The sequence below is a fragment of the Choloepus didactylus genome, chromosome 4 (genome assembly GCF_015220235.1).
Source record: "Choloepus didactylus isolate mChoDid1 chromosome 4, mChoDid1.pri, whole genome shotgun sequence".
Taxonomy (NCBI): domain Eukaryota; kingdom Metazoa; phylum Chordata; class Mammalia; order Pilosa; family Megalonychidae; genus Choloepus; species Choloepus didactylus.
In genome coordinates, this window is record NC_051310.1 from 71,436,213 (window position 1) to 71,458,584 (window position 22,372).

General features: G+C 39.5%; 1 long non-coding RNA gene and 4 other non-coding genes across 5 annotated transcripts in view; all 5 read right to left on the reverse strand.

Moving 5' to 3' along the window:
- The window catches only part of LOC119531514, a 103,354-nt gene that overhangs the window by 62,327 nt on the left and 18,655 nt on the right, over positions 1-22,372 (reverse strand). Inside the window, exons 8-15 of the long non-coding RNA XR_005216323.1 lie at positions 21,665-21,704; positions 19,430-19,550; positions 17,067-17,150; positions 13,026-13,155; positions 4,897-5,013; positions 3,653-3,745; positions 2,323-2,438; positions 1,945-2,217 (exon numbers count right to left, since the gene is read on the reverse strand). This is a non-coding gene — a long non-coding RNA (uncharacterized LOC119531514). The remainder of the gene's footprint in view (positions 1-1,944; positions 2,218-2,322; positions 2,439-3,652; positions 3,746-4,896; positions 5,014-13,025; positions 13,156-17,066; positions 17,151-19,429; positions 19,551-21,664; positions 21,705-22,372) is intronic.
- LOC119533633 lies at positions 1,966-2,059 on the reverse strand. Its single transcript, XR_005216754.1, has one exon. It is a non-coding gene; the product is annotated as a small nucleolar RNA SNORD116 (small nucleolar RNA).
- Positions 4,534-4,625, reverse strand: LOC119533648. Its single transcript, XR_005216769.1, has one exon. It is a non-coding gene; the product is annotated as a small nucleolar RNA SNORD116 (small nucleolar RNA).
- Positions 19,088-19,179, reverse strand: LOC119533649. Its single transcript, XR_005216770.1, has one exon. It is a non-coding gene; the product is annotated as a small nucleolar RNA SNORD116 (small nucleolar RNA).
- Positions 21,701-21,790, reverse strand: LOC119533643. Its single transcript, XR_005216764.1, has one exon. It is a non-coding gene; the product is annotated as a small nucleolar RNA SNORD116 (small nucleolar RNA).

The window sequence follows — 22,372 nt, forward strand, 5'->3', positions numbered from 1 at the left end:
ATGCAAGGATCCAAGGTGTTTCCTCCTGCTGCAAAAGCGTTCTTTCTGTACACTTCAATGGACTCCAACTGGAGAATTATTCTGCAGAAAATCTACACCTTCAACCATAAATCTCCAGAGACTGACCAAATTAGGATGTTGAAGAACCACACATATCACATGACACTCAGCAAGTGTATTCCAGGGAAGCGTACATATTGACAATATATACTCTCCGTCATCCAGCATGTGAATTCAACATTGTAGTAATGTCTTTGGGCAAAATCAGAAATGAACCAGCCTTGGGTGAAAGGGAACAAAGACTAGTGAAAAATTTTTGAGGAAGGTATTGTGGCACCTCCTTCACACTAACTCACTGAACAAAAAGTGTTCATCTACGAAAGCTAAACCTAATCCTATGCAAGTACTCATACGTTATTACAACACCTCACAGAGTCAAGACAGACTCCTATGGATTAGTTCATTTGTATTAAAAGATGGTCCAGATTAAGTCTCTTACTGGGAGTGGGGCAATTACAAATTGTCTGGCCTATTCTCAAGCAAAGGGTGACAATGACATGAGAGTGGAGGAAACTAAAAACGTGTTTCCTAAACATTCATCAGTATCACACTGAGACCAGTTCACAGGAACCCTTCATGAACACAAATCATCATACCCATAGGGCACATCTGAGCTGAAGGGAGGCAAAACTAACAACATCAGGACTTGTGTACAGAACGTATAAAGGAGTCAACCTCTCTGGCGTACGTTGGCAAGGTATTGCTAGATCTCTCCCAATGTGTATAAAATTATTGCCAATAACATCAACAAGAATAATTCAAAGGAAGAAAGGCAACTACCACAAAGAGTGTCTGGGATGAACGCAAAATCAGGTTTAATGTGTGGTACTTGTGTGGTACTTCGAATGGCAGATTCCAAACACCTACTAGCACTTATATGCACAGGAAAATCAAAATTTCACCAAAGTGCGTGAGAGGGAGGGAGCCAGGTGAAGATGTGGGAACTTTAGTGAAAAAAAACAACAACAACAACACATACTCTTGGGAGTACAAGTGTCAACAGGGAGTGGCAAGATTCAGGCAAGACTTTCAACCTAAGTTTGCTAAAGTATTAGTGCACAGCAATGTAAGTCCACGGGATCTCTTCAATGAACTATGAAGGGAAGAACCACATTTACTAATTTGGAATAAATACCATATGCAAAGAAAAGTCAACCAACCGTATGCTTGCATACATGGAATGTGACCAGTAGATTCCAGGACAACCTTTATATACCTCCTATACCACAGAAGTGCATACAAAATCCACAGCAGCATGAGGAAATACCAGCCACTAAACAACTACTATCGGTATCTCATCATCTCAAGAGCAACTGTCCCTCTTTCCTTCTTCATGCAGCCAGCAGTACCCATAGCAATTCTGTAGCATTCTGATGTCCATATTTGAGTAAAAAACTATGATACCTTTTCAATGGACTCTCAGAATGCTTTTAAATGGATTGCAAGCATTTGCATCAAGGATTCCATTTATCAACCCAAACACCAATGGCACTCAAATTCTTCACCAGATGACATAAACTAGGAAATTATCACTAAATGCCTGATCATGGGCTCCAATCAATGACACAAAGACCTTGTACCTATTCCCTAGACGTGGTTCAGGCAAGGCTATGTGAAGGTCTCAGGAGGCTGCAGAGACTCAAACTAGGGTGTGAAAAATTCCCTTAACAGTTCCCTACCAACCAAATTATAGAGCCTGAGTATTTACTGCAAAGACAGGCCTCATCAAGTAATCAAGAGGCAAGGCTTGTCCTCACTAGAGCTGTATGTAAAACTGAATCTTTCTAGTGCCCGGAAGCTGGAGACATCCACAACGACAACAGCTGGGTGTGAGCAGCGCAGAGACTCCATGGAACATGCATGTCCCTCACTCGTCTACATTACCTTGGAATGAAACAATGTGCTGGACCTCAGTTTGATGAGTGGAGACGGTAGGAATTTCTCACTCATTTTGTTCAGCTTTTCCAAGGAATGCATATTTGTGTGTCATCATCGATCCAGGCACATTGTTATAGTCAAGAAGATTTCAGTAGCAGGCTGGGGTGTGGAGATGTCAGGAGTGCAAATCTGTCAGTCCCCTGAGTATCCACATCCATACCACATCTTATGGATAAGAGGCAAGACACCCAAGTGTGCATCTAGGTGTGGTGTGTGCTGCTAGTGAAACGAAAAGAAAGAGTTTCTTTAAAGTCTATATGTTCCTTAAGAGACTAGCAGTACATTTTGCCAAAAAAGAATTTCTTACTGCCATGAGCAACCTACCAGATTCCTGAAGACTAAGGGCAAAACTACTTCCAGGGACTTTCTTGCACCTCTGGGTGTTAAAATAAAACTAGAATCTTTCCATCCAAATGGTTTTCCTTTGTTGGCATCTCCACCTGACAAGTGAGGAGAAAACAAATGCACTATTGAGAATTGTGCAAAAGATCAAAGGCAAGCAGCATTATCTCCCATTTTTCCACTTCCTTGCTTGCCGCACCTATGACTCATTTACATCTTCTCTTTAGGTATGCATGATATACCTATGTAGGTAAGAAGGCATGGATGCACCTTTCTTGTATGAGACCATTTTGGCGTATGACATTTTAAGGTGCTGCCTCCTAGAAGAAAAGTATGAATTAATTACACAATTCCTTAGACCCCATATTAGGATACCTACTCCACAAATCGAATTTCATCAACCATTAATTTGTGTGGTTTTCCCAGCTTTCAAGATGGTATATGTCACATTTCCTTCTCTTATCAGCCATGAGCTGTAAATAATATACCAATTCTAAATCTACTCACTCTGATTAGGATTTCAATATTCAAGGAATGTCTTTGGAACCACAGGATACAAACTGCACTGAGCCAGAAAGTAACAGCCACAAGGAAATAACGTTTCAGGGAGCAATGGATACGCAGTCTGGACATTGGGCCAAGGAGCCGAGGTGCCCATCTGAAGATGCCACACCTGATCCAGACACATGCTATTTCACAAATACCCACTGAACCACTCCTCACAGGGCCAATAGCCGAAAGGATACGATAAGGTAAATTTGTAGGAGTCGTCCAAACTGGAAATGGGACAATTTCCAAGTACTTGGTCCTTTCAGAATGAGTAGAAGCCAATATCCCACTCAGTAGAGCAAAGTTAAACTCACACAACCAACTTTAATCATTCACCTCCTGAAACTTGCAAAGAAAAACCCACACCTATAAGTACAAACCTTTACACCAACATGGATGGTCATGAGATGAGGGCATCAAGCTGAATATTTCAGGCCTTCTATATGGAAGATAAAAAATAGCCAACATCTCATATCTGTCTTGGGAAGTTGTTACTAATTGTCCCCTGTGCCATATGAATAGTACTGCCAACAAAGCAGCAAAGATAAGTTAGTGACAAAACAAAAATGAAGAGAACTGCCCACAAAAACTCTTAGATAAACTTAAATTCCAGATTTTCATCTTTGGACTCTGCTCAATGGATTCCACCCAAGTGTAGGGCAGAGATGTATGGAAGAATCAGGCATCTTCTGAAGTGCATTTAATGTAGAGATGAGTGTAAAATGGGTCAGTACTAAAAAATATCTGAGCTTAGGAAACTTACCGTGAATAGAGCAAGATGCACACAAGACTTTTAGCTTAGTGTTTGAAAAAAATTGGTGGTTCACAGGGGAGACCAAAGAATCACTCCAGTTCCCTAAAGAGAAAGGTCATGATTATGACTTTGGAATATATGCTGGAAGTAAAGAAGGACAATCTAGCAAAAGGCTTGCAGACACAGACACCAGAACATTCCATTCTAGGCACAACTATGCATAACGATGCACCCATAGAAACCACAGAGACTCTATAACAATGTAGAAACTCTAGTAATAGAACCACTTATGATGACTTACACCATTTCTTGAACACTTCTCCCATTTTCTTTTCATCTGTCCCTCAAGGCCCATAGAAAACTGATTTCCTTATGTGTCAATACCCTTCAATGAATCTGGAGGTGTAGAAAAAGTTTTCAAACATCCAAAATCCTACTTCAAATTCAATTTACCTGTTGCTGCAACTACTCACTTTGCTTCACCCAATTAAAAAACAGAACAAAACAAAAAAGAGAAAATATTCCCAATATCAATACCTTAGTTTCACTCTTATCCTGAAAACTTAGACCTACTTTCCTTCCCCTAAACTTAAGCTGCTAAGGGCCTGTGAAAATGATTAAAAGGCCTGCATTTTCCATACAATTATGTCACAACACTGCACCACATTCACAAGCAAGAATGCACAACCTGTGTACATGTGGGGAATCTTGCTCTCAGAGACCACCATTCACACTGAGGGACCTACTATTCACGCCATGTGGAAAAGGAATCTTTCTAGTGACTGCGTCCTGGAGACATCTGAAATATTCAACCACTGAAGGGGAGCAAGAAAGAGAACACCAAGAAACTGTGCCTTCCTCATATATGCATTGGAATGAAGCAACCTGCTGGACCCCAGTAAGATGAGAAGGGATGGTAGAGATTTCACTCTTATTTTGTTCAGCTTTCTAAGGAATGCATTTTGGGTGTCCTTGTTGATCCACACACATTCATGGATTTTGGAATTTTAAAACTCCAGGTCTGGCATTCAGACATCAGATGTTTTTTACAGTTGTTCCCACTGAATTATCAGTGCCACGTCATTGATCAGAGAGCAGACCAAGCACACTCAAGAAGTGACTCTCACAGTGTGCTTTCTGTGATATGACTGACCAGTAAGAGGTTTCTGTCCATATACCTATTCTTGGGAGAATATCAATTCAATACTTTAGGAAAAAAACGGAAAGAAAGTCTACCGCTATGAGCAACGTACAAGATTCTGGAGATTCTTGGCCAAGATCTTTCAAGGAATCCTTTATGTCTTGAGTGGATATTAAACACATGGCAAATTGCTTTCTATACACCCATGTTCATGCCCTGCCAATTCCACCTGAGAAGGGCACAGAAAACAAACACACACATGAATATGATACTTAGGATAACAAGGAATGGAATGAACATAGAATTTCTACATTTTCCCATTCTGCATGTTTATTACATTTCCTTCTCCCATCTATGCACTTAGGTCTATAATCAGATATGCCTATAAATACGATGTATTTGTTCCAGTAGGCCTGTTGTTCTTTATTTTTAATGCAATTTTGTTAAGATATATTCACATACCAGATAATCATCCAAAGTGTACAATCAGTGGTTCATAGTAACATGCTATAATTGTGCATTCATCACCACTATAAATTTTTGATAATTTCATTACTCAAAAAAAATAATAATAAAAATAAAATAGAATACCCAAAGGAAGTGTCACAGTCACAAGGTTTTCACAATTACAGTTACACCTTAAGAGCTATATAGTTATACAATTATGTTCAAGAATCAAAGCTACTGTATTACAGTTCAACAGTTTCAGGTATTATCTTCTAGCTATTCCAATACACAAATAACTAAAATGGGATATCTATATAATGCATAAGAATAACCTCCGCAATGACCTCTCAACTCTATTTGAAATCTCTCAGCCACTGCAAGCTTTTTTGTTTCATTTCTCTTCTCCTTTTTGGTCAAGACGTATTCCTCAATCCCACAATGCTAGGGTCAGGCTCATCCCCAGGAGTCATATCCCACATTGCCAGGGAAATTTACACCCCTGGGGGTCACTTCCCACATAGGGGAGGGAAGTAAGTCAGTAAGTTTACCTGCCAAGTTGGCTTAGAGAGAGAGGCCACATTTGGGCAACAAAAGAGGTACTCTAGGGATGATTCTTAGGCAGTTATAAGCAGGTTTAGCCTCTCCTTTGCAGTAACAAGCTTCCTAAGGGCAAGCCCCAAGATCGAGGGCTCGGCCTTCTAAATTGGTAGCCCCCAATGCTTGTGAGAATATCAGTAATTCCCCAGGTGGGGAAGTTTAATATTTCCATTTTTTCCCCAGTCCCACAAGGGCACTTTGCAAATACTTTTATTCTCTGCCCAAATTACTCTGGGATGTATCGGGTTTCATGCTAACCTGTACAAACCAACCAGGTCTAATCCCCTTTTCAAGGGTCCATGTAATTATGGTGTTTGGATAAACTGACAATTTACATTGTATAGCATGCTACAGAAAAGACAGATTTCCCACCATTCTAAGTAGCCCATTAGAGAAAGCCTCAGGCATTTTCAATTGTTGGCCTTGACCCAGGCAACAGTGGGGTTAAGAGAGTCAGAGAGACAAAGGAGGAATTCAAGTTGTAGGAGATAACTCCCTGGGGGTGTATCTTCCCTAAGACAAGGGGGGTGGGGCCCAGCTCAAGTGGCAGCCTTCCCTCACAGAACTCAGACCCCAGGGCCTGGGGGAAGAAAAAGGGAGGGCATAGGAATCCCACAGTTTCACCAGGCCTGGTCAGACAAAGCCTGAGGCAAAAGAGACCCTGAGGCCAATTAAGTTATCAAACAACGCCATCTGCTGGACAGTCTACACACCCTGTATGGAAACCTGGCCCTGTTCTGGCTGAGAAATAGGGAAGATGCAACTGTTCAAGCAGGGCCACAAAACAAACCCAGGTCTTGCTAGCCAGTGGAAAACAGCACCACTGGAAGCCAGGAGATTTGTATTACCACACATAGTGAAGTTGCCGGGATGCCCAGTACCTACCTCCCATCCCTGTGCCAGGCCTCAGTGGACACCTAATTATGGGGGGAAAATTGGGGGGCAGAGCCAATCTGATAACTGGCCAGGGAGAGAAAAAAGAAAAGATAGAGATCAAAGTCAACCAACAAGAAAACCTTAGGCAAAGGAGAGAAAACAACCTCCAGAATAAACCAATCAAGTCAGATACCAAGATGCCAGCAAAACATCATGAGCCACATCAGGAAACGGGAAGATATGGCACAGTCACAGGAAGAAACTAACATTTCAGCTGAGATTCAGGAGTTGAAACAACTAATTATAGATGCTCAAACAAGCCTTTTAAATCAAATCAATGAGGTGAGAGAGAATGTGACAAAAGAGATGAAGAATATAAAGAAGACACTGGATTACCATAAGGAAGAATTCGTAAGCTTGAAAAAAACAAATGGCAGAACTTATGGGAGTGAAGGGCACAACAGAAGAGATGAAAAACACAATGGAGACATACAACAGCAGACTTGGAGAAGCAGAAGAAAGGATCAGTGAGCTGGAGGACAGGACATCTGAAATCCTGCACACAAAAGAACAGATAGGGAAAAGAATGGAAAAATATGAGCAGGGTGCCAGGGAACTGAATGACAACATGAAGTGCATGAATATACATATTATAGTTGTTCCAGAAGGAGAAGAGAAAGGAAAAGTGGCAGAAGGAACAACAGAGGAAGGAATGAAGTTGTGAGATATGCAACGAAGTGAATGGACCGTGGGGACGGTGGGTTGAGCAAAATAAGTGAGAAGTGAAAAGATAAACACTATAATGCTTCACTAATATGGACTAATAATGATGTGTAAACTCTGAGAATTGAATCTGGGAGTGTGGGTTTTAAGGGGATGGCTTATGTGGAGGTTCCTAGATTGCAAGCCCTTACAGCAGTCACATTTACTCATGAGTTCTAACAGTGATTTCTAGGTTTTGAGATTCTGAGCTGTTTGTGTGTGACGTGGTTGGTCCCTGGAGCTTTGGGCGTCTGCGTGGCACCTGGGACTTGGAGTCAGAGTTCAGCAGCTGTGAGTGTCGGCATTGCCCCATGAATCAACTGTTAAGGAGGCTGAAAAGGAGATCAGACATCAACTGGAGATATGAACAAAATGGATTTGGTTGTGATTGGGGTGGATCAGACTGAAGGGTAGACGGCAATATTAACCATATTTTAAAGCTTTGACTTCTGTGTGGGACCAAAGGAAGAGATGGTTATATGGTGTAAGGTCTGAGTTTTCTGTAGCACACTATATGGTTTAACATGTACAGTCAGTTTACTTAACTGCTCTAATTACATGGAACCTTGACTAGGGAGTGAAACCTTTAACAGGTTAGCAAGAAGCCCTGATACAACCCAGAGTAATGTGGGAAGAGAATAAAAAGTATTTGCAAAGCCCTCTTGAGGGACTGTGGAAAAATGTGGAAACACTAAAGTTCCCCAGCTGGGGAATTCTTGATATTCTCACAAGCATTGGGGACCACCAGCTTAGTAGCTCAAGTCTGCGATCTTGGGGCTTGCCCATATGAAGTTTGTTACTGCAAAGGAGAGGCTAAGCCTACTACTCATAATTGTGCTTAAGAGTCTCCCGCAGAGGGCCTCTTTTCTTGCTCAGATGTGGCCTCTCTCTCTAAGCTAACTTGGCAGGTAAACTCACTGCCCTCCCCCCTACATGGGACATGACTCCCAGGGGTGTAAATCTCCATTCCAATGTGGAATGTGGCTCCTGATGAGCCTGGACTCTGCATCATGTGACTGAGGAAGTCTTCTGTACCAAAACAGGGAAGAAAATTGAAACAAAATTAAGTTTCAGTGACTGAGAGATCTCAAATGGAGTCGAGAGGTCATTCTGGAGATAACTCTTATGTGTTATATAGATAACCCTTTTTCATTTTTAGTCTATAAAGTATAGTTAGAAGGAAATATCTGAAACTGTTGAACTGCAATCCAGTATCCTTGATTCTTGAAGGTGAGAGTATAACTATACAGTTACATGGTATGACCATGTGATTATGAAAACCTTATGGCTCACACTCCCTTTATCCAGTGTGTGGACAAATGAGTAGAAAAATGAAGACAAAAAGTAAATGAACAATATGGAGGAGAGGGGTATGGGATGTTTTTGGTGTTCTTTTTACTTTTATTTTTATTCTTATTTTTAGCTTTTTTGGAGTAATGAAAATGTTCAAAAATTGACTGTGGTGTTGAATGCATAACTGTATAATGAAACTGAACTGTTGTACACTTTAGATGACTATATGGTATGTGAATATATTTCAATAAAATTACATTAATTTAAAAAGGTAGGTTTTTTAAGGAAACATCCTCAACATGATTAAGGACCTATATGAAAAACCCACACCTAATATCATACTAAATAGTGAGAGACAGAAAGCTTTCCCTCTAAGGTCGGACCAAGGCACGGAAGCCCACTATCACCACGGTTACTCAACCTTGTGCCTGAGGTTCTAGCTAGAGCCATTAGGCAAGGAAATGAAATAAAAGGCATCCAAATGGGAAAGGAAGAAGTAAAACTTTCACTATTTGCAGATGGCATGATCCTTTATTTAGAAAATCCTGAAAAAATTACAACAAATAAGTTCAGCAAAATGGAGGGATACAAGATCAACATGCAAAATTCAGTAGTTTCTATACACTAGTAATGAGCTATCCAAGGATGTAATCAAGAAAAAATTTCTAGTCACAATAGCAACTAAAATGAAGCAAATATTTACAAGTAAACTTAACCTAAGAGGTCAAGGATCTGTACACAGAAAACCACAAAACATTGCTAAAAAAAAACAAAGAAGACCTAAATATGTGGAAAGACATTCCATCTTCATGTATTGGACGGCAAAATGCCGTTAAGATGTGAATTCTACCCACTGATCAGGTTCAATGACATACCAGTAAAATTCCAACAATATACTTTACAGAAATAGAACAGCTACTTATAAATTATTTGGAAGGAAAAGGGGCCTTGAATAGCCAAAAACATCTTGAAAAAGGAGGTTGGAGGACTCATGCTTCCTGACTTTAAAGCATATTATATAGCCACAATACGGATAAAGAGAGACATATTGATCAATGGAATCAAATTGAGAGTCCAGAAAGAGCCACAAATCTATGGTCAATTGATTTTTGACAAGGCTCCCAAATTCTCTCAACTGGAACAGAATAGTATCTTCAATAAATGTTGCTGGGGGAACTGGATAGCCATATCCAAAAGAATGAAAGAGTACTCCTGCCTCACTCCCTATACAAAAATTAACTCAAAATGAATCAAAGACCTCAATATGAGATCCAGTACCATAAAACTCATAGAAGAAAATGTAGGGAAACATCTTTAAGACCTAGTGATAAGAAGTGACTTCTCAGACCTTACACCCAAAGCACAAGTAACAAAAGAAAAAAATAGATAAACGGAACCTCCTCAAATTGAATTCTTCTGTGCTTCGAAGGACTTTGTCCAAAGGGTGAAAAGCAGCCAACTCAATGGTGGGAAATATTTGGATACCACATATCTGATAAGTGTTTGATATCCAGAATATATAAAGAAATCTTCCAATTCAATAATAAAAAGAGAGATAATGCAATTTAAAAATGGGCAAAAGACATGAAAACATATTTCTCAAAAGAAGACATACAAATGGCTAAAAAGCACATGAAAAGATGCCCACCTTCACTAGCTATTAGTGAATGCAAATCAAAACCACAATGCAATATCATCTCACACCTATAAGAATGGCCTCAATTAAACAAACAGGTGGGAATATAAAATGGTACAGTCACTGTGGAATATAGTTTGATAGTTCCTCAGCAAATTAGAGTTGCCTACGACCCAGCAAATCTGCTACTTGGTATACACCCAGAAGATCTGAAAGGAGGGACACAGACAGACAATTGAACACCAATGTTCTTAGCGGCAATATTCACAATTATCAAAAGATGGAAACAACCCAAGTGTTAATCAACCGATGAAAAGCAAAATGTGGTGTACACATACAATGGAAGATTACTCAGTAGAAAAATGGAATGAAGTCCTGAAGCACGTGACAACTTGGATGAACCTTGAGGATATTATGCTGCATGAAATAAGTCAGACACAAAAGGGCAAATATTGCATGATTTCACTAACATGAACTTCTTATAATATGTAAACTCATAGTCATAGAATCTAGAATGTAGGTTACCAGGAGATAGAATTAGGCTAAAGGATGGGGTGTGGTTGCTTTATATGTTAAGAATTTTTAAGTTAAATATTTGGAGATTGATAGAGGTGATGGTAGCATTTTATTGTGAGTATAAGTAATAGTGCTAAACTGTATGTGAATGTGGTTGAAAGGGGTTGTTTGGAATCATGTATGTCATCAGAAGGAAAGCTAGAGGTTAAAATACAGTAATGTATGACACAGAGAACATTATGGTGATGATGTCTGTGATTAACACTACAAATATAAAAAATTTCTTTCATGAGCCAAAACAAATGTACAACACTTTTACAAACAATTAGTAAGAGAGTGGTATAAGGGAAAACGTAAACAATTGCAAATTATGAACTACAGTTACCACTAATATCTTAATATTCTTTCATCAACGTTAAGAAATGTACCAGTCAATACTAGGGGTCAAAAATGTGGGGGCGGGATGAACTGTATGGGATGTTTTGGGTTTTCTTTGTTATATCAATATATTTCTTTTAATTTTTGGAGTGACGAAAACATTCTAAAATTGATTGTGGTGATGATACTGTGAGCCACTGATTGTAGGCTTTGGATGGGCTATATGATGTGTGAATGTATCTCAATAAAATTGCATTAAGAAATAATAAGTTAAAACCATAAGTTAAAACTACTAAAACTTAAACAAAGGAAACTGAATACAATAAGTCTGAGATGAACAAGAAACCTGCCTTCCATTATTGGTTCCAAAAATCATCTACCCAAACAGCTAAGGGCAACAGGGGATTAGATACATCAAACTTCCACACAAGGGTATGACCTGATAGGGAAGCAGGTGAAGTGGGAGCATTTCTTGAAAAACACCATTACTTAGAAAACAAAGAATTCAAAGTCCCACAATAAAAAAAAACACTTTTGTCATAGGTTTTCTAACAGTTTGCTTGGAACAACAGAAGAGTCAAGGATCACTTCATATCCAGTGAAGGTAAACCTCATGCTGAAATCTGTGCAATAACATGGTAATTAAACCAAAGTAATCTGACAAAATGCTCGTAACCAAGGACACTGGAATATTCCATTTTAGACACCATTGCTTAGGAAATATCGTTCCCATAGAACCCCACTGAAAACATGTGGAGCAAACAGTCATTCAGCCACTTATTTCAGAAGCAAATCATTTCAGCCAATCATTTTAAAAGCAATCGTCAGTTTCTTCTTCATTTTCCCCAGCAGTGACCATAGCACTTTCATTTTACTTTGATGTTGCTTCTAAGGATATAAGCTACAATAGCTTGATGGGATTCTGTCATGTTTGCAAAATGTTTCAAAACATCTAAATGGCTGAATCCCATTCAATCATCTCAAACACAACTGGCACATAAATTAACACACAAACAAGAATACCTAGGAAAACATGACTAACAGCCTGCCTCAGGACCTCAACACGATATTAACCTGCTGCCCTTCTCCTAGAAATGGGTAGCTGAAGGGTATATAGGGATTAAATAATCTTCCTAGACTACAACTGTGGTGCCACATATTCCCTCACAAAACTGCACCCAGAAAATCTACGAACCTCTGCATTTGCTGCAAGTAATGCACTCAACAAGGGGCCAATTCTGTAAGAGTTTCCATCACCATGGCCACATATAAAATTGAATCTTTCTAGTGCCAGAATGGATGGAGACTTCTTCATTTACCAGCACTGCATGTGGGCAAGAAAGGCAACTCATGGATGCTATCCCTCCCTCTTCTGTGTCTGGGACTGAGACAATGTGCGGGATATGCGTGCATGGAGAGCAGAGGGAAGGGATTTTAGATTCAATTTGTTCAGCTCTCCAGTGAATGCAAATATGGGTACATTTATTGATTCAAGCACATTCCTAGACCCTAGGGTTTGTTTTAAAGCTTCAGACTGGTGTGTGGAGAGGCCGTAAGCCCAAAGTACTCAAACACTAGTTTCGAGAGTCAGGTCACTGAGCAGAGAGGAAAGATAAGGCACTCAAGAAGTGAATCCAGGCATGTCAGTAGTAACATTAAAAGAGAAAGTTTCCCTTAGGTCTATGTTTTCCTAAGGAGAATACCTAGGCATTTAGACAGCAAAACAAAATACTTACTGCTAAGCAATCTACTGGCTTCCAGAGGTCGCTTGTCTGTCCACTTACAGGAACTCCCGATATGCTACATGTGTTAAGATGAGCTGAGAAGCTTCACATCACAATGGCACACACTCACTGACAGATACAACTGAGGAAAAGAGAAAACAAACACATACTTCAGAACCTACACAGGGTCACTCACAAAATCTGCCATACCAACTTTTCTACTGTCTATGTGAAGCATGTACCTTTTATAAATTCAATTATTATTGTAGGTTGGTGATGAATTATGAGAATATATGTGAACCTCTAATTTTATGTTCTTTGAGCACAATTAGGTAGGCAAGGACTGCAGGAGGTGGTTACTCCTGCAACAAAAGAATTATTTCTGTACAAGTCAATGGAATCCACCTGCAGAAACCTTTTGCAGAACATCTGTGCCTTCAACCATCAATCTCCAAAGTTTGACCAAATCAGAATGCTGAAGGAGTCAACAGCTCCCTGGATGCTCACAAGTATATTCAAGGAAAGCACACCTATCAATCACATACATTCACACTCATTCATGCGTTTGAATTGAATGTTGTCATAACACATTTGTCGCATGCAATTTGAAATAAAACAGACTTCGGTGGAAGGGAGCAAAGACAAGTGGAGAACATTAAGGTACCAACTGGGGCACCTCCTTGACACTAGGCCACTGAGCAGGGAGTATCCATTTAACAAAGGCAAACCAAATTCTAAGCACATGCTTGTACAGGATGAGAAAGTCACTAACACCTTGCAGGGTCAAGAGGACCCTGAGTGTTGGCTGATTTGTGTACAAAATGGTCTGGGCTAAATCTCTTACTTGATACAGGGCAATCTCCAAATATTTTGCAGTTTTACAAGCAAAGGGGCACAAAGTGATCAGAGTAGATGCAACATAAAGTCAGGTATTATCCTGTTCATCAATACCAAACTCAGGACAGTACACAAGAACCCTACTTAAACACAAATCATCAGTCCCACAAGGCACTTCATGAGCTGAAGGGAGCAAAACAAACATTATTGGGACCTGTCTAAAGAACATTTGAGGAATCAACATCTAGAGCCTATGTTGGAAAGTTATGGCTAGATGCAAAGGAAATATATTGCCTAATGCAAAGGAAATATATTGCCAATAACATCGACAAGAATAACTGAAAGGAAAAAGACTACTACCACACAAAGCACATGGGATAAATTGAAAATCAGGTTTAATATCTGCTATTGACACATGCATTCCAAATCACCACTGGCTCCTAATGAATAGATAAAGCAAACTTTCAATGGAGTGCATGAGAGAGAGGAGATAAGTCATAACATGGGGTCTGTCATTAACGAAAAAAATAATACACAACCTCTTGGGAACCCTAGTGTGAACAGAGAGTGGAAAAATTCCTGAGAAACTTTCATCCTAAGGTTGCTGTAATATAGGTGAATGGCAAGGGAAGACGAGGGGATCTCCTCAATGATCTATCAAGAGAAGAATCACACTTACTACTGTTGAATGTATCATATGCAAATCAAAGTTTCCAAATCAAATGCTTGTATGTATGGACCTTGGGCATTCCATTCCAGCAACGACTCTACACCTGGTTTTACCATTCAAAGTGCATAGGAAAGCTATGGTAACATGAGGAAAATGAAGCCATTAAACAACTTCTAAAAATAAGTAATCATCTGGGGATCAAGCATCCTGTTTTCCTTCCTCATGCAACCAGCAGTGTCCATTGCAATTCCATGTTAATTTGAAGTCGATATTTGACAAACAAAATATAATACCAGAAAAGGATTCTTGGGAAAGCCTGTAAACATGCTGTAAGCATCCGCATTATGGATTCCCATTTACAAATTCAAAAACCATTGTCACTCAAATTCCTCACCAAATGACATAAACCAGGATATCATTGCTAAATGCAAGAGCTGAGACACTTAGCAATGACTCAAAAACTGCTCTCTATCCAATAGACATGGGTAGGAGAGGGCTATGTAAAGGACCCAATGCTGGCACAGATTCAACTTTGGAATTATAAATTACCTTAAGAAATCCCCACCAATCAAACCACACAGCTTGAGTAATCATTGGACAATGGACCTAATCAAGGATCCAAAAAGCAAGGGATATTCTGATAAGAGCTATGTGTAAAATGGAACTTTCTAGTGCTGGGAAAATGGAAACATCCACAATGACAACAGCTGGGTGTGAGCAGGTTCTAGTGTCTGTGTGTTCAAGCATTTTGCTGGACTGCCTTGGTTTAGTTCTGGCATATATTCCTTGGAGTAATCATGACCTTTCCCTTATGGGAACTGACATGATTTACTGGTCCTCCATTGTGACGCAACTTTTTTTTTTTTAACAAATGCTTCTAACAGCTTTTGTAGACATTGCCCCGTTCAAATTAGATTTCCTGGTGAATGATGATTTTTTTAATAATAGCCCATTTCACACTCATCTCTACATCAAATGCATTTTAGAAGTTGACTGATTCTTCCTTGCAGCTCTGTCTTACACCTGTGTGGAATCCACTAAGCAGACTCCCACAAAATAAATCAGGAATTTATGTTCATCTAAGGATTGTTGTGGGGTATTTACCTACTTTTTGTTTTGTTGGTAACTTACTGAAGTTCATTTTGTGAGTGTTAATATATCATCAACAAAATACAACCATGATAAGTTTACAACAACAACAACACACTTGGATGAACTTAAAACCTGCCTTCCATTCTTGGTTCCATGAATCCTTGATTCTGCATAGCCAGGGTGAATAGAAGATTAATCAAACTTCCGGAGAAGGGCATGACCCAAAAGGGAAGCAGGTGAAGTGAAGTATTTCTTGAGAAACACCATTACTTAGGAAACAAAGAGTTCAAAGTCCCATGATACAGAAAACATTTTGTCTTAGGTTTTCTAAAAGTTTGGTTGGAGAAAATGATAGTCAAAGATTGAATCAATACCCAGGAAGAGAAACTTCAAGCAAAATGCTGTGTAATAACATGGTAACTAAACCAAGGCAATCTGACAAAGTGACGAAGTGAACATAACCAAGGGCAATGGAATATTCCATTCTAGACACCATTGTTTGGGAACTATAATCTTCATTAAACCCCACAGGAAACCTTATGAAACTCGAAGAGCAACCAGCCATTCAGCAACTTACTACAATACCCAAACATTTCATAAGCAATTGCCAGTTTCTTTTTCATCTAGGCTAGCAGTACCAGAGCCTTTTCATTTGACTTTGATATTGCTACTAAGGATACAAGCTAGGGCAGCTTTGAGAGCATCTGTCATGCTTACAACAGGTTTTAAAACAACTAAATCCCTGCAACCCATTCAAACATCTCAAACACCATTGACCCACAAATTATCGCACCAACAAGAAAACCTAGAAAAAGATTACTAACAGCCTGCCTTAGGCTCTCATCATGATATTAACCTGCTGCACTTCTCCTTGGGGTGGGTAGCTGAATGGAATACAGGGTATAAGTAGCCTGCATAAACGCCAACCATGGTGTCACATATTCCATCAATCGGCACCCAGCAAATCTAGGAACACCTGCATTTGTAAAATTGAATCTTTCTAGTGCCAGAACAGATGAAGTCATCCTCTTTTACCAGCATGGCATGTGTGAAAGAAAAGCAACTCACGGACGGCGTCCCTCCCTCTTGTATGTCTGGGACTGAGACAATGTGTGGGACCTGCGTGCAAGGAAAGCAGACGGAAGGGATTTTAGATTCAATTTCTATGGTTCTACAATGAACGCATATATGGGTAGATTCATTGATTCAAGCACATTCCTGGACCTATTCTTTGTTTTCAAAAGACAGACTGGTAAGTGGAAAGTCATTAAGACCAAAGTGCTCAGTACCCTGGAGTATCAACAGTAGGGCTATTGAGCAGAGGGAAAATGCAAGGCACTCAGGAAGTGAATCTAGGCTCACCGTTAGTAACATCAAAAGAAAAAGTTTCTTTTAGGTCTATATTCTCCTAAGTGGAAGATGTGGGTGTTTAGCAAGCAAAACACAATACTTACCACGAAGCAATATAAAGGTTTCCAGAAGTCACTGGTCCATGCAACTTACAGGAACTCCCAATTGTGTACATGTGTTAAGATGAGCTGGGCAGCATCACATACCAATGGCACACATTCATTGAAGATACAATTGAGGAGGAGAAAGAAAGCAAACACACACTTCAGAACCTACACGCAAAACCTGCACACCAACATTTTCACTGTCTGTATGCAGCATGTACCTTCTCTAACTTCAAATATTATTGTAGGCAGGTGATGAATTATTCTTGCATGTGTGCACATATAATTGGATGTTTCATGTGCATGATTAGGTATGCAAGGATTGAAGGATTGAAGTAGTTTACGGCTGCAGCAAAACATTCATTCTCTACATGTCAACAGATTTCACCTGCAGAAGCCTTTTTCAAAACATCTATGCCTTCAATCATTAATGTCCAGAGTTTGAACAAATTGGAATGTTGAAGTAGTCAGCATCTCCTTGGACGCTCAGCCAGTGTATTCCAGGAAAGCACACCTATCGATAATATACATTCTCACTCATCCACACGTTTGAATTCAACATTGTCATAACACATTTATTGCATGCAATTTGAAATGAGCCAGACATCGTTGGAAGAGAGAAAAGACAAATGAATTATGTATGAGGAAAAAATTGGGGACCTCCTTGACACTAGGGCACTGAACACGGAGTATCCATCTCACAAAGGCAAACCAAATCCGAAGAACATGCCTGTACAGGATAACAAAGTCACCAACACCTTGCAGGGTCAAAAGGACCCTGAGTGATTGGTGGATTTGTATACCAAATGGTCTGAGCTAAATCTTTTACTGCACATGGGGCAATCTCTAAATATCTTGCAGTTTTACAAGCAAAGGGGGACAATGTCGTCAGAGTGGAAAAAAAAATTCAGAGTGAAGCATCTAAATTTTCATTAAATTCACACTTAGGAAACCATACAAAAACCTGACTTGAACATAAATCATCAATCCCACAAGAAATTTCATGAGCTGAGGGGAGCAAAACAAACAGCATTGAGACATGTACAGACCTCAGGAAGAGTCCACATGTAGAGCCTATATCGGCAAGTTATGGCTAGATCGCTCTTAATGCAAAGGAAATATATTGCCAATAACATCAACAACATTAATTGAAAGGAAAAAAAGACTACTACCATACAAAGCATCTGGGATTTTCCAAAATCATGCTTAATACCTGCTATTTTGACACGTGTGTTCCAAATCACCACTAGCACCTAATGAATGGATAAATCAAATTTCAGTGGAATGCATGATGCAGAGGAGATGAGTCATGATAAGGGGTCTTCCACAAAATAAAAAGAACACATGCTCTTGGGAACCCTAATGTGAAAATGGAGTGGCAAGATTCCTGAAAGACTTTCACCTAAAGATGCTATAAAATATGTGCATGGCAAGGGAAGAGGGATCTCCCCAACCTATGAAGAGAAGAATCACGCTTACTACTCTTGAATATATCATATGCAAACCAAAACTATATACCCAAATGCTTGTACACCACTGGAAAGGATTATCAGGAATGGCTGTAAAAAGTCTGTAAGCATTCCCATCATGGATTCCCATACACAAATTCAAACACCACTGGCACTCATTCCTCAAAAATGAAATAAACCAGGATAACATTGCTAAATCTCTGACTTGAGACACTTACCAAAAATTCAAAAACTGCTCTCTATCCAACACACATGGGTAGGAGCAGGCTATGTGAAGAGCCCAATGCTGACACAGATTCAAGTCTGGAATTACAAATTACATTAACAAATCTCCACAAATCAAACCACAGAGCCTGAGGAAGATGGACCTACTCAAGGATTGGAAAAGCAAGGGATAACCTCACAAGAGTTACATGTAAAACGGAAACTTGCTAATGCCCAGGAAATGGAAACATCCACAATGAGAACAGCTGGGTGTGAGCAGGACAGAGACCCCATGGAATGCGTGTGTCCCTCACTCATCTACATTACCTTGGAATAAGAAAATCTGCTGGACCTCAGTTTGATAAGTACAGAAAGTATGGATTTCTCACTCATTTTGTTCAGAGGTTCCACAAACACATTTTTGGGGTCATCATTGATCCAAGCACAATGTTAGAAGCCTTCATTTGCAGGAGTGCAGGGAGGTGAGAACTGCAAATATATCAGTGCCTTGAGTGTCCACATCCAACCCATTGATTATGGATAAGAGGCAAGACACTTCAGGAGTAAAGCTGGGCATGGCATTAGTGACATGACAAGAAATTGTTTCATTTACATCTATCTATTCCTTAGTGACTAGCAGTACATTTAACAACAACAAGAAAAAATAATCTCCTGCAATGAGTGACCTACCAGCTTCTGAGGACTTAGGGCCTCACTGCATTCAGGGATTTCATGCAACTCCCGGTGGTAAAATAAAATTGGAATTTTTTCATTCAAATAGCTTTCATTCATTGGCATCTCCACCTGAGAACTGAGCAGAAAACAAGCACACAGTTGAAAAATGCGAAAGACTAAAGATAAACCACATGACACACATTTGTCCACTTTCTTACATGCTGACCTATCAATCACTTACACAGTCTCTTTACCTACTCATGACATACATATATATGTAAGAAGTTGTGGATGTATACATGTATGATGTTTGTCATATAAGTACATTTTGGTATATATCAATTTAAGGTGCTGCTTCCCACCACAAAAGCATCCTTTTCTTTTACAACTGTTTACACCAGAAATTTGGATACATATGACAAAAACTGAATTTCTTCAATAATTAATTTGTCTTGTTTGTCTCAGGATTCAAGATGGCATATCCCTCATTTCCCTCTCCTATCAGCCACGACTGCAAGAAATTCACCTATTCTTACCCGACATAATGACACACCCTTCTAAGGACTTCAACATTCAAGTAATGTCATTGGAACCACAGGATATGAACAGAACTTGGCTGGAAAGTAAGAGCCTCAATGAACTAACATTTCAGGGATCAACGGCAAAACAGCCAGTACACTGTGCCTTAGAACAGAGATGTCCACCTGAAGATGCCAAAGCTCACCCAAGAAACACGCCATTTCACAACCCATTCAACACTTCCGCACAGGGACAACAGCCCAAACAGTAAGACACGGTGAATTTGTAGGAGAGCTCCATGATCGGTCTCTTAGTGGAAATGGGGTATGTCCCATGTATCTGGTACTTGAAAATCAACAGGTGTCACAACCCTGACAGGAGAGAAAAGGTTAACTCACGCAACCAACATTAACCACTTTCCTCCGGAAACTTGCAAAGAAAGACCCATACTATAAGCACATACCCACAAACCTTTATACCAACACGGGCTATCATGATATGAGGGGTCAAGGCAAATGTTACCAGGACTTCCATATGGAAAATACAAAGGAGCCACCTTCTCATGTCTATCTTGGGAAGATGTTACTATACGTCCCCTGTAGCCTCTGAAATGTATCGCTCTCAAAATCAACAATGATAAGTTACCAACAAAACAAAAAGAAGGTAAATACCACACAACGATTCTTGGATGAACTTAAATTCCTGATTTCATTTGTGGGACTCTGCTCAAAGGACTCCACACAGGTATATGACAGATGCCAAGGAAGCCTCAAACCAACTTCTGAAATGCATTTGATGTGGAGATTGAGTGTGAAATTGGCTATTACTAAAAAGTTGTCTGTTGCCAGAACCCTAATTTGAACATGGTAGTGTACACAAGAACCTTTAGAAGCACTTGAAAAAAACTGGCGGGTCACAATGGAGGAACAATGAATCATGTCAGTTCCCGTAAGAGAAAGGTCATGATTACTCTCTGCACTATATGCCAGAAGTAAAGCAAGACAATCCAGCAAAATTCTTGAATACATAAGACACCAGAACCTTCCACTCCAGGCACAAGGATGCATCAAGTTGCAACCCATGCAAAGCATAGAACCCCTTTGAAAATCTGCAGAAATCCAGCCACTGAATCACTCATGAGGACATACTTCCTTTCTTGAGCACTTCCCCCAATTTTCTTCTAATCTGCCCCAAAAAGCCCATAGAAGACTGGTCTCATTGTGATGTTGAAACACTGCAATGGATTCTGGAGGGGTCAAAAAGGTTTTCACACATTCACAATCCTACTTTGAATTCAATCTACCCAATCCCTGCTGGCAATCATTTTCCTCAATGGATGAAAAAAAGAAGTAAACAAACAACAACAACAACAACCAAAAAAAAAATCAAGAAGGGAAGATATTCCCATTACCAGCCCTTCGTCAACACTCTCATCCTGACACCATGGACCTGATTCCCTCCCCTAGTCATCCACAGCTAAGGGGCCTGGGTAAACATCTAAAATGCCTGCATCTTCCATACACTGTGTCACAATTCCACAGTCAGATCCTACAGCAGGAATGCACACAACACATGTACCTACAGGGCCTTGAGCTCAGAGACCACCCATCACACCCGGGATCTACTACTCAGGCCTCTGAAAAATACATCTTTCTAGTGACTGAGGACTGGAAACATTTGAAATGTTGCAACAGTGAGTGGGAGCATGAAAGAGAACTCAGGGAAACTGACCTTCCCTCAAACATGGTTGGAATGAAGCCATGTGCTGGACCTGTAAAATGAAAGGAGACAGTAGGGATTTCTCACTCATTTTGTTCAGCTTTCCAAGGAATGCATTGTGGAAGACATCATCGATCCATGCACATTCACAACCATGGTTTGTTTTTTTTTTGGCATTTAAAATATTTACTTGAAATAATGCAAGTTAAGGAGAGAATATTTCAAAATTTCATGAGAAAAAGTAAAGCTATTTTTAAATCAAATACCACAGAGAATAACAAACAATAAGATACTAAAAAGTGATCTAAGTTGTTAGGTTGGTTTTTTTTTTTTTGAAAATTTTAGGACTTTACTTAGGATTTAGAGATACCTACAATACGGAAAACTCAACTAAAAAGGAGAATAAAGTTATCACTATTCATACTATACTATAAATACTCAAATAAACATAAATGAAACTTCATTTAAATTATTTCCTTATCATGAAACAGAACATATATGCAAAAAGGTGATAATTTTCAAAATACAATTTAACAAGTAGTTGTCCCAAAAAGCCTAAAGAATACCCAGGTCCCTATTTTAGACTCTATAAAAGTTTCATAAACTAAGTGTTTATGCTTCAGAAACTTAAATCCTCCAGAGAACTCCTATTCCAGCTAAGTCCCAAAACCCAGAAGCAACAACTTCTTCAAGAACATCAACCAGATGCATCCCTTTTCC